This window comes from Bubalus bubalis, chromosome 3, assembly GCF_019923935.1.
Source record: "Bubalus bubalis isolate 160015118507 breed Murrah chromosome 3, NDDB_SH_1, whole genome shotgun sequence".
Lineage (NCBI taxonomy): Eukaryota > Metazoa > Chordata > Mammalia > Artiodactyla > Bovidae > Bubalus > Bubalus bubalis.
In genome coordinates, this window is record NC_059159.1 from 75853572 (window position 1) to 75865939 (window position 12368).

A 12368-nucleotide genomic window follows, 5' to 3' on the forward strand; every position below is an offset into this window, starting at 1 on the left:
TTGAGTTGGTGATGCCATCCAACCATCTCATTCTCTGTTGCCCCCTTCTCCTCCCACCTTCAATCTTTCCTAACAATCAGGGTCTTTTCCAATGAGTCAGTTCTTCACATCGGTGACCAAAGTATTGGAGCTTCAGCTTCAGCATCAGTCCTTCACTGAATATTCAGGGTGGATTTCCTTTAGGATTGACTGGTTTGATCTTGCTGTCAAGGTACGCTTAAGAGTCTTCTCCAACACCACCTTTTGAAACCATCAATTTTTTGTCACTCAGCTTTGTTTATGTTCCAAATCTCACATGCATGACTACTGGAAAAAACATAGCTTTGACTATACGGACCTTTGTCAGCAAAGTAATGTTTCTGCTTTTTAATATGCTGTCTAGGTTTGTCGTACCTTTTCAACCACAGAGAAAGAGTCAATTTCACAGCTGCAGTCACCATCCTCAGTGATTTTGGCGCCCAAGAAAATAAAGTCTGCCACTGTTTCCATTGTTTCCCTATCTATTTTGCCATGAAGTGATGGGACCAGATGCCATGATCTTAGTTTTTTGAATGTTGAGCTTTAAGCCAACTTTTTCACTCTCCACTTTCATTTTCATCAAGAGACCATTTAGTTCCTCTTTGCTTTCTCCCATAAGGGTGGTTTCATCTGCATATCTGAGGTTATTGATATTTCTTCTGGCAATCTTGATCTCAGCTTGTGCTTCATACAGCCTGGCATTTCACATGATGTACTCTGTATATAAGTTAAATAAGCAGGATAACAATATACAGCCTTGACTTAACTCCTTTTCCAGTTTGGAACCGATCCATTCCATATCTGGTTTTAACTGTTGTTTCTTTTCTGCACAGAGGTTTCTCAGGAGGCAAGTAAGGCAGTTGGTATTCCCATCTCTTTAAGAATTTTCCAGATTTTTGTGATCCACACATTCAAAGGCTTTAGCCAAATTAAATACTAGTTTCCTATCATGATTGAAGAAGTATTTGGTATGATTTTTGGCTTAGCATATCCCCTGTCCAGAATATGTTCAGTGTGTGCTTGAAAATAGTGTGTATGATGCTGTTGTTGAATGAAGTATCACTTCACACTGATCAGGATGGTCATCATTAAAAAGGCTCCAAATAAAAAGTACTCGAGAGGGTGTGAAGAAAAGGGAATTCATCTACACTGTTGGTGGGAATGCAAATTGGTGCAGCCACTATGGACAACTGTTTGAAGGTTCCTAAAAAAAAGAATTAAAAATAGAGCTATAATAAAACTTTTTTGAATTAAATATGTAAATCACCTAATTGATCTCTGAAGAAGTAGAGAAGGTTGTAGAATCACTCTACCCTTAAAATCATTAACTCAGCATTTTCTTTAACAACAACAAAAAACATTAAGTATTAAAGTACACTACAACCTGCTCCTTCCCTATATTTTTGTAGTAAATCCTTTAGCTTTACTAATTTCCTGTGATTTAAAAACAAGAAGAATACACTATTTAAAGGATTACTTACTGAATCTTCAATTTAATGTAAAGATTAACCATTGCAGTTTTACTTAAAAATTAAAAATGGGTCTAAATTTATTTAAAAATAGAATATGATGGAGATAGTCTTCTTGTAATGTACCAGACTTCTTTAAAGAAAAATGTGTGACCTCTCTTAAGGCACAAATTATAAACAGTGAGTCACAATATAAAAATTTGCTATTAGCCTTTTTCATTATTCTGCATAAAAGGGCACATATGATCTTTGACTTCAGAATATGCTTCTTAGCTCATTTCTGAATCAGGGATTAATATATTGTTAATTTTTCTTTTTTATCAGTGCTTCTTGAAGAAAAAACAAAGGTACAGTAGAAATGAAGGAAGACTATTCCACTAACTTAAAAAAAAAATTCAAAACTATAGACATTCGACTGCTATTATTTTCCAAATATTTTTGAGGACAGGTTATAGATTCAACAGTATATGAAATGCTGTTGAAATTCATGGTATAACAGTCAGTGCATGCATTTATATATTGATTGAATCTCTCATGGAAGCAAAGGATTAGTATATTCACCTAAGTATTTACCTACACAGAACTACAGTTCTGTGAAAATTAGATAGTTATTGATTTATAAAATCCATTATTTGCATGTATATTAAATTTTTCTATGCTTATTGCCCCCAAATTTACAGTGTTTCAGAGTCTTTATTCCTTCTCATCTAAAAATACATCATGGATTAGCTTCAAAATGAAATTAAAATACATTCTAATTGTCATGATTACCCATTGTGTTGATAAGTTAAATTGACTTATTTCTTTCAAACTCATGTAATAGAGTTAATATATTTCTTTCTGAAATGGCATATGTTTTTTTCCAAGTATAATTTGGAGAAGAGAACCCTTAGAATCCAGGGAGGAAATTGTTAATATTATGTATTATATTCTTAGGGTCGTATATATACAGGGCAGATGAGAACTAATTATGTCAAAGAAGAGCTTTTCCCTATGGACCTAACACAATTATGGAACATCTGATTTCTTTCCATAAGTATCCAGCCCTAGAGATTTAGTAGAATCTGTTTTTGTTAAAAGATTTGAAGAAGCGACAGTGTTTTAGACAGAGAGGACAAAAAACTTGGGGCTAAATTTTGTGTATTTCAAAGTCCACTGTGCCTGATAAGGTAGCAGAAGTTTGATACAAGGTAAAAATTTTGCTATATAGGAATCAAAACACAGAAGAAATTGTAATAGGACATCAAACCAAGTACATAATTGAAAGTGAACAAAAAATAAAAACAATAATTTTAAAGTAAAAGCCTATTTAGCTAGTAACATGTAGGCTAAATCAAGAGAATTTGGATTCCTTCACTAAATAGCCCACTAATCTCAATATCAGATCAGATGAGTCGCTCAGTCATGTCCAACTTTTTACGACACCACGAATCGCAGCACGCCAGGCCTCCCTGTCCATCACCAACTCCCGGAGTTCACTGAGACTCACGTCCATTGAGTCAGTGATGCCATCCAGCCATCTCATCCTCTGTCGTCCCCTTCTCCTCCTGCCCCCAATCCCTCCCAGCATCAGAGTCTTTTCCAATGAGTCAACTCTTCGCATGAGGTGGCCAAAGTACTGGAGTTTCAGCTTTAGCATCATTCCTTCCAAAGAAATCCCAGGGCTGATCTCCTTCAGCATGGACTGGTTGGATCTCCTTGCAGTCCAAGGGACTCTCAAGAGTCTTCTCCAGCACCACAGTTCAAAAGCTTCAATTCTTCGGCGCTCAGCTTTCTTCACAGTCCAACTCTCACATCCATACATGACCACAGGAAAAACCATAGCCTTGACTAGACTAACCTTTGTTGGCAAAGTAATGTCTCTGCTTTTGAATATGCTATCTAGGTTGGTCCTAACTTTCCTTCCAAGGAGTAAGCGTCTTTTAATTTCATGGCTGCAGTCACCATCTGTAGTGATTTTGGAGCCTAGAAAAATAAAGTCTGACACTGTTTCCACTGTTTCCCCATCTATTTTCCATGAAGTAATGGGACCGGATGCCATGATCTTTGTTTTCTGACTGTTGAGCTTTAAGCCAACTTTTTCACTCTCCACTTTCACTTTCATCAAGAGGCTTTTTAGTTCCTCTTCTCTTTCTGCCATAAGGGTGGTGTCATCTGCGTATCTGAGGTTATTGATATTTCTCCAAGCAATCTTGATTCCTGCTTGTGTTTCTTCCAGTCAGCATTTCTCATGATGTACTCTGCATAGAAGTTAAATAAGCAGGGTGACAATATACAGCCTTGACGTACTCCTTTACCTATTTGGAACCAGTCTGTTGTTCCATGTCCAGTTCTAACTGTTGCTTCCTGACCTGCATACAAATTTCTCAAGTGGCAGATCAGGTGATCTGGTATTCCCATCTCTTTCAGAATTTTCCACAGTTTATTGTGATGCACACAGTCAAAGGCTTTGGCATAGTCAATAAAGCAGAAATAGATGTTTTTCTGGAACTCTCTTGCTTTTTCCATGATCCAGCGGATGTTGGCAATTTGATCTCTGGTTCCTCTGCCTTTTCTAAAACCAGCTTGAGAAACTAAGGGATAAAAAATAGTTCATATATTTTAATTTTGGATGTTTGGGCTAGATTCTAGTTTTCCTACCAAAATGCATATTTCAAAATAAGAAGCTAATTTTGCAATCTCAATATATCCATTACAAAATTAGCTTCTTATTTTGAAATATGCATTTTGGTAGAAAAACTAGAATCTAGCCCAAACATCCAAAATTAAAATATATGAACTATTTTTTATTCCTTAGTTTCTCATCTACAAAGTGAGGATGAGAATGTTATCTATTTATATTGTTGTTTGAGAATGAAATAAAATATTGACTGCAATGTATTACAATGTTATATAATTTCTTGCATATAAGTTGAATGAATGCTATTATTATATATGAATATAATTATAGTATTCATACTCAGTCATTCAGTAGTGTTCTACTCTCTTGCAATCCCATAGACTATAGCCCTACAGACTCCTCTGCCCATCGGATTTCCCAGACAAGGGTACTGGAGTGAGTTGCCATTTCCTTCTCCATGGGATCCTCCCAATCCAGGGATGGAGCCCTATTCTTTTTCATGTTCTGCATTGGCAACAGATTCTTTGCTATTAGTACCAACTGAGAAGCCAAATACAAATTTTACCTTTGTGTGATTAAACTCTGATGTATTTCTATAAATGCTACTTAAAAATACTTTTTAAATGAATGTAAATAGATATTCCCATTGGTACTATTCTCTTTTACATCCTTTACATTAAAATATACACAGTAGAAATACTAATTTTTATAAAGCTGTATAGACAAGGAAATAATAGATTTATGATGTGTGTATTAATGTGTGTAATACTTTTGTGCTCCTAAACCTATGATCTGAAGTTTTTGTTATTTAGATTTACCAGATGGTTAATTTAATTTGTTGATTTAAGATTTTCTTTCTCCTATAACAGTATATATGCCTATGTATCTTGATGACTCCATGTCACTAAAAGATGATAAACAGCTGAACATATCCACGAGGTATGTCAGGCAAAAAAACTAAGGTTAGACACTAAAGATTAATTTCAAATTATATCAACAATAGCTTTTCAAAGTCTGTGTATATCTATGAGCTCCAAGCTACAGAAGAAAATATGAAACCACATAAGAAAGTCACTAGTAGAAAGAAAGGAAGCAAGGTATTGTCAATACTTCTTTTTACCTGTATCTCCCTTACCACACATACTGCCAATGCAAATACAATCCATAGTTCTAAAATATGATGTTTATAATAATAAGCAGATTCAAATATATTTTCAAGTAGGCAGAATTTCAATAAATAACTACATGTAATATGCTATGCTGACAGCAGAGGCTTCTCCACTCCTTGAAATGATAAGATAAAAAAGGAAGAACACCACTTGGCATTTCTGTTGCCAAAGGCAAAAGAGAGCTGTGTAGTCTATTTCAAGATATATAACCATTTCTGACAATCCCACAGTTTAATTTTCTGTGTAGAAAAATGCATATTTTTTGCAATATATCTTCAATATTGTATACTTTATATGGCATCTAAATCAAAGATGCATAACCCCAAAGTTCTAACTTAAACAGAAATTACATTTACAACAAAAATACAAAACTTAATAATTGCACTTCTAGAACTATGACTCAAGTCCAATTTAATAAGCATGTACTAAGAAATACTGCATGTAGTATTGTATTTTAGAAGCTAGAAATAAAAGTATGAATAAAATATATCCTCAGTTCTCAAGAATCTAGTGGAAGAGACTGGCATTTAATAGATAAATAAAATGCATGGTACACATTCTGGACAGAAAAACACTGAGAGGGAGCTGGTCCATACTAATCAAAGATATCATCAAAGAAAAAGAGAAAATTATGTGGGGTTTGAGTGTATGAAAAAGGTTGGAGTGGCCATATGGTGTACTGTTTAAAGCAAGGCTTTTGCTTTTAGATATTAGAAACATTAAAATAATTAAATTTTTTCTAATTTTCAAACTCATATTTACATACCAATGAATTAATTCTATTAGGAGAAATAATCCTTTTCAAATACTATTGCTTATATAAAATTGGTCTTCAGATAAAACAAATGTTAGTAACAGGACAACTAAAGCAATTTAATATTACTTTTCTGAATATTAAAAATCACACAAACAGAATGTCTATTCTTCATATGTTTTCATGCATTTTTTTCAGTTTCTAAGTCATTTCTTTCTCTAAAATCATCTCAGCATTCTGTATTGGAATCATAAAAAAATGTACTTTTGTTTCCATATGATCTTCTAATTTTAGTGTTTCTGCGCCCTTATCCAGGGCTTCACAAGTGGCGCAGTGGTAAACAATCTGCTGTGATATTTTAAATGGATAATCAACAAAGTCTTTCTGTATGTCACGTGGAACTCTGCTCAATGTCATGTGGAAACCTGGTTGGGAGGGGAGTTTAGGGGAGAATGAATACATGCATATGTGTGAGTCCATTTGCTGTTCACCAAAACCTAAAACATTGTGTATCAGCTATACCCCAATACAAACTAAAGGTTAAATATATATATTATATTATAATTAAATATTATGTATATATTTATATATTATATATGTATATATTTTTATTGAAATATGATTGATTCACAGTGTTGTTTTAGGTTTAGGTGGACAGCAAAGAAATTTGTGTGTATATATATATATATATATGTATTATATTTCAGAAACTGTCCTATTATATATTATTATAAGATATAATGTTCCTTGTCATGTACATCAAGTGCTTGTTGGCAATCTATTTTATATACAATAGTGTGTAAATGTTAATCCCATACTCCTAATTTTTCCCTCTCACCTTACCCTTTTTATAACCATAAATTTGTATCATATGTCTGTGAGCATTTCTCCCTGTGATATGTATTTACAAGTTCAAACTCATCATGTAAAATTTATCTGTTTGTAATCATTTAAATTGTATACTAAAATTAAATGCTACAAAATCATAGGTTCTCTCAGTTTCATTCCACTCTAATACAGAATATAAATTTTCAGTTAAAAATAGAAGCTTAATTAAAAGACACTTCCCAAGCTCAATTTTACGTGTTAAAATTAAATGTTTTCTATACCTGAACCCTCATATTTTAATTGTATATAGTTTCTGATTTCTACCTACTCCAGTATTCTGGCCTGGAGAATTCCATGAACTGTATAGTCCATGGGGTTGCAAAGAGTCAGACTTGACTGAGTGACTCTCACTTTCACTTTCACTCTGATTTGCTATTATAGGAATACATTTTAATTCTGTCCTATTTCACAGCTTTATTTACAGTAATGATAATTTACTTAAAGCTTCTAAGTCTGAAAATGTTTGTCATCTATCCATTTAATACTTTGAGAAATTTGCAATTTATTTTGAACAAGAGTCTATATTCAAAAATATGGAGAACATAATGACTCAAATACTGAATACTCTTATTATATATGATTGCTGGATTTAGAAGGCAGAAAGACACTCAGTTAATTTCAAATTTTAATTATGTTTTAAATTAACTATGCCATATTTGATTCATTTGTAATAAACTAAAATTTATTTGATTTTTTACCTGAAATTGAAATTTAACTGTGCATCCTGTACATTTTTTTCACCCTAATTGCAGGACATTTATTTGATTTATAGGTTAATCCTTTAGAGGTTCAGATGTTTTTCAAATCCCTTTAAAGATGAATAGAAAAGAGAGATAGTGCATATTGGCTATGCTGATTTGTTTCTTGAAATACTTTTCATATCAGCTTCACCGTAGAAATTTACTTCAGAGATCCCTCATTTTATTTTTCATAATCTCACTGTTTTACGTTTTTCATAAGTTGAAGGTTTGTGGCAACACTACTTCGAGCACGTCTTATCAGTACTAGTTCTGTTCAATAGTATTCATTTACTTCCTGCCTCCCTGTCATGTTTTGGTAATTCTTGTAATATTTCAATTATTATATTCACTGTGGTGATCTCTGAACAGGGACATTTGACATTACTTTTGTGATTAGTTTGAGGGGCCATGAACCACACTCTTGTGAGATGGTGAAGTTAATAAATGTGTGTGTTCTGCCTATTCCACCAAGTTCAGCCGATCAGCTGTCCCCTCTCTCTCTCCCTCTCCTGGTGCACCTTCTATTCCCTAAGACATACCAATATTAAAATAAGGCCGCCTGTGGCCTGTGATAATGTTAGGCATTATCCTTGACTGAAAAGAAACAAACAAACAAAATTAAAACAAGGAAGCATAAAAACCCTCTAAATTTTCCACCTAAATCCGTATTTTTTAATTTTCTTAAAAATAAAATTAACTGGCATTCTTTGTGAGTTTCTAATTACAATTATATACAAGTAGAGACATTACATTTTTTGTGAACTCCAACACTGGAACACTAAAGATGGGCAGAAGGTTTTAGTATGTTTATAAAAAACCATGAGATAAAAAGTGGGTATAATCAGTTTAAAACTGATGTTTGGAAAGTCCTAAGAGAATGATATACCCCGGAGGTATTTATGTTTGTCATTGGTACAGCTACTTTGTCAAATAAAAACAAATCCAGATAAGCTGAGCCTTTATACAGGAAGACTAATGAATAGGATGAATGCTCCCATCTCAGGAACTGCAAGTGTCTCAAAATCAAACTGAGAAATGCTTTATTTTTTAATTTTTTTTACTCCATAGATAAGAAATAAGGAAAGGGAAATTGAACAAAGGAGAGAGCATAAGCCAAATGCATAATCAGCATGGTTCGACAGGAAATGTGTCTCACTGTGGTCAGTCGATTCTGGGGATAAGTTCATGCGAAGGCACTGTCCTTACTTTAGTGCTTGCTCAGGTTGGGGGTGACCTAAAGTTTAGGGGCCTGTGGTGGGCAGGAGAGAAAATTGACTTAATTTTGGTCAATTGTGGACATATGGTCAATATTAAGACTAATCACTTTTTAAATACATGCTAATTCATGAGCAGATTTGTGATTTATACTTTTCATCATGGCAAGTTACCCTGTACCATTTTTATTTAGAACTTTATTGACCAATGTTTTCATCATTTGATTCTCCTAACTTCTGCAATTTTTCAAGCAATTTCATAATTCCATCTTCCCAAAGCTTTTTATTTCTTATAAATATTTTGGTGGTTGCCAGTTTAAGGCTTTTGGTAATAGTACTCTTGTGGGTTCACATATGCATATTATTTTCACATATGTATACATTTCTGTTGATTCTATGCATACTCATAGAATTACTGGTTCATAGGTGTGCTTGTATTCAATATTCATAGATGCTGTGAAATCACGGTACCAAGCAGATGTACTAATTTACTTTCCCACTAGCAGTGGATTAGTGATTCAGTTCAACATCTTGGCAGCAAATGGTAATTTCATTTTATTTATTTTCACTTCATTTTTTAGTCAGGTTTATGGAAGTGTAATCACCAACAGTAACAGTCTCTGAGTTTTGACAAACATATATAGTCATGCAGTTGCTACCGCCATCAAGATAAAAATTATATCCATCACACCAAAAGGTTCCTTCAGGTCCCTAGAAGTTAATCCCATCTCTCTCTCCCATCAATTTATGACTAATCTACTTTCTATCCCTATTGTTTACTGTTTCCATAAAGTCAGATATATTAAATTCTACATTGTATAGTCTTTTGAGCAGTTATATCGGCATAGCAATGGCACCCCACTCCAGCACTCTTGCCTGGAAAATTGCATGGATGGAGGAGCCTGGTAGGCTACAGTCCATGGGGTCGCTAAGAGTCAGACATGACTGAGCGACTTCACTTTCACTTTTCACTTTCCTGCATTGGAGAAGGAAATGGCAACCCACTCCAGTGTTCTTGCCTGGAGAATCCCAGGGACGGGGGAGCCTGGTGGGCTGCCGTCTATGGGCTCGCACAGGGTCGGACACGACTGAAGCGACTTAGCAGCAGCATATCTGCATAGCGTAGTGTTTCTGGGATTCATCCTGAATGTGTCAGTAGTACATTCCTGTATGTAGTAATATGTGATATTCTACTTTATGGATATACCATAGCATGGTCATCCATTCTCCATTTAATGCAAAGTTTGGACTGTTTAATTTGAACAACCATAAATTAAACTCTACAAATATCATTATACAGATTAGTGTGGATATATATTTATATATTTTTTGTTCTCTTGAATAAATATCTGGGCACTGCATTCTGATTCTTAAAGCAAGGGTATGTTTAACTTGATTAGAAACTGCCAAACTTTTTTCCCAAAATATCTATATTATTTTTTTTATAATTTATACCGTGTTACTCATGACAGTGATAACTGATAGTTCAACCACTCTGCAGTCTCACTAAAACACGGCATTGGTAGTTAAATCAATATTACATATTCTCTTCTATGTTTAGTACTGTCACACTCTTGTTTTATTTGGTTTTCTCCAAAGGCAAAAGTTGTTGACCAACTACAGCTTTTAAAGTATTTATTTGCATCTTCATGCACTCTTTGGTGGCTGTCTCTTCTGATCTTTTGTCCAACTTCTATTAGTTTATATTTGTGTCATTTTAGAGTTATTTAAATATTATGGGTACAAGTTCATTATCAGATATGTGATTCATGAATATTTTTACTGGTTTCTGCTTTTATTCTACTCACAGGCAATTTCGCCAAACACAATTTTAAAATTTTAGTAATGTTCAATTTATTGTTACAAACCCTAAGACCACATATATTTTCTTTCATGTGTTCTTCAAGATGTTTTTATAATTTTGCATTTTATGTTTAAGGCTGATTCATTTTTGTTCATTTTTGTTTAAAGTGTGAAGTATGGATCATGGGTCAATATTTTGGCATGTGGAAATCCAGTTGTTCCAGTACTGACTGTTGAAAAAACAGTTATTTATTCAGTTGCATTGTCTTTTCATCTATACAAAAAATCTGTTGACATTTTGGGCTGTGTGTATTTCTTGTCTCTGTTTTATGTTCCATTGCTCTGTTTGTCTCTTATGTGAAAACTGTACTTCTCCGATTACCGAGCTTTAGACTAAGTCCTGAAAGTGGATAGCATAAACCCTTAGACAGTACCTTTACTTTCTCAGATTAATCTTGACTATTCTAGTTACTTTTTCCAAGTAACCTTTAAAATCAAATAATTGAGATCACACAAAAAACTTGTTGTTGTATTGATTAAAATTGTATTGAATCTATAAATCAAAGAGCAGTTTTAATAGTTAATCCACAAACACTGTTAATTTATACCTTCTTTGACCTCTTTTATTAATGTTTGTAGTTTTCACATACAGATACTGCATATTTTTATTTATAAAAAAGAAAATATTTTATACAAAAGAAAATATTTTATACAAGTAAATTATATTTATTTCAGAATGCTATTGTAAATTATATTTTTCTTTAATTTTGAAAGTCCATATTTAATAGAATTTTGTTAAAACATATAGTGTTTTTCATTTCTGGTCAACAAGTTTGCTCCAGTATCTCCTTCATATTTTTCTGAGTCAAAGTTTTTTTTTTTTTTTAATAAATTGAATATATAATATCCTTTATTATAAGACTAGTTTCACACATCATTTAAAATATGACTTTTCTGTGGTTTTTACTGAATTCCCACATATTTTCCAAAGAAGGCAGAATGGCACCCCACTCCAGTACTCTTGCCTGGAAAATCCCATGGACGGAAGAGCCTGGTGGGCTGCAGTCCATGGGGTTGCTAGAGTCAGATGAGCAACTTCACTTTCACTTTTCACTTTCATGCACTAGAGAAGGAAATGGCAACCCACTCCAGTGATCTTGCCTGGAGAATCCCAGGGACGGGGAAGACTGGTGGGCTGCCGTCTATGGGGTCGCACAGAGTCGGACAGACTGAAGCAACTTAGCAGCAGCAGCAGTAGCAGCAGCAGCACATATTCTCAAGTTTTCTCCACTCTGGATGGCCAGAACTTGGTCTGTTCCCAGGTCTAGGTAAACTGTTATATAGTAAATATTTCAGTAATATTTTATTAACCCTTACACCTTCTCTGCCCACTTTTCTGATACACACATAATTCAAATATCCATATATTCTCCTTGCCAAACTCTGATTTCTGTCACTTTAGAATGGGAATCTTCTGCTCTAGGTAGATGCAGGACTCAGCTTGCACTTGGGTCCAGAATGTACCTCCAAGAGCCCACCTTATTTGTTTCACATCTTTCCTGCACTGCCTGCTGTTCAATATCTAAAAATGGTTTGATTTTATTATTTCAATGAATTTGCCCAGTTTTCTAATTGTATATGGTAACTCTGCTACCAGTTCTCTAATAGTTCCTGGGATAAAAATGCCCTCTCT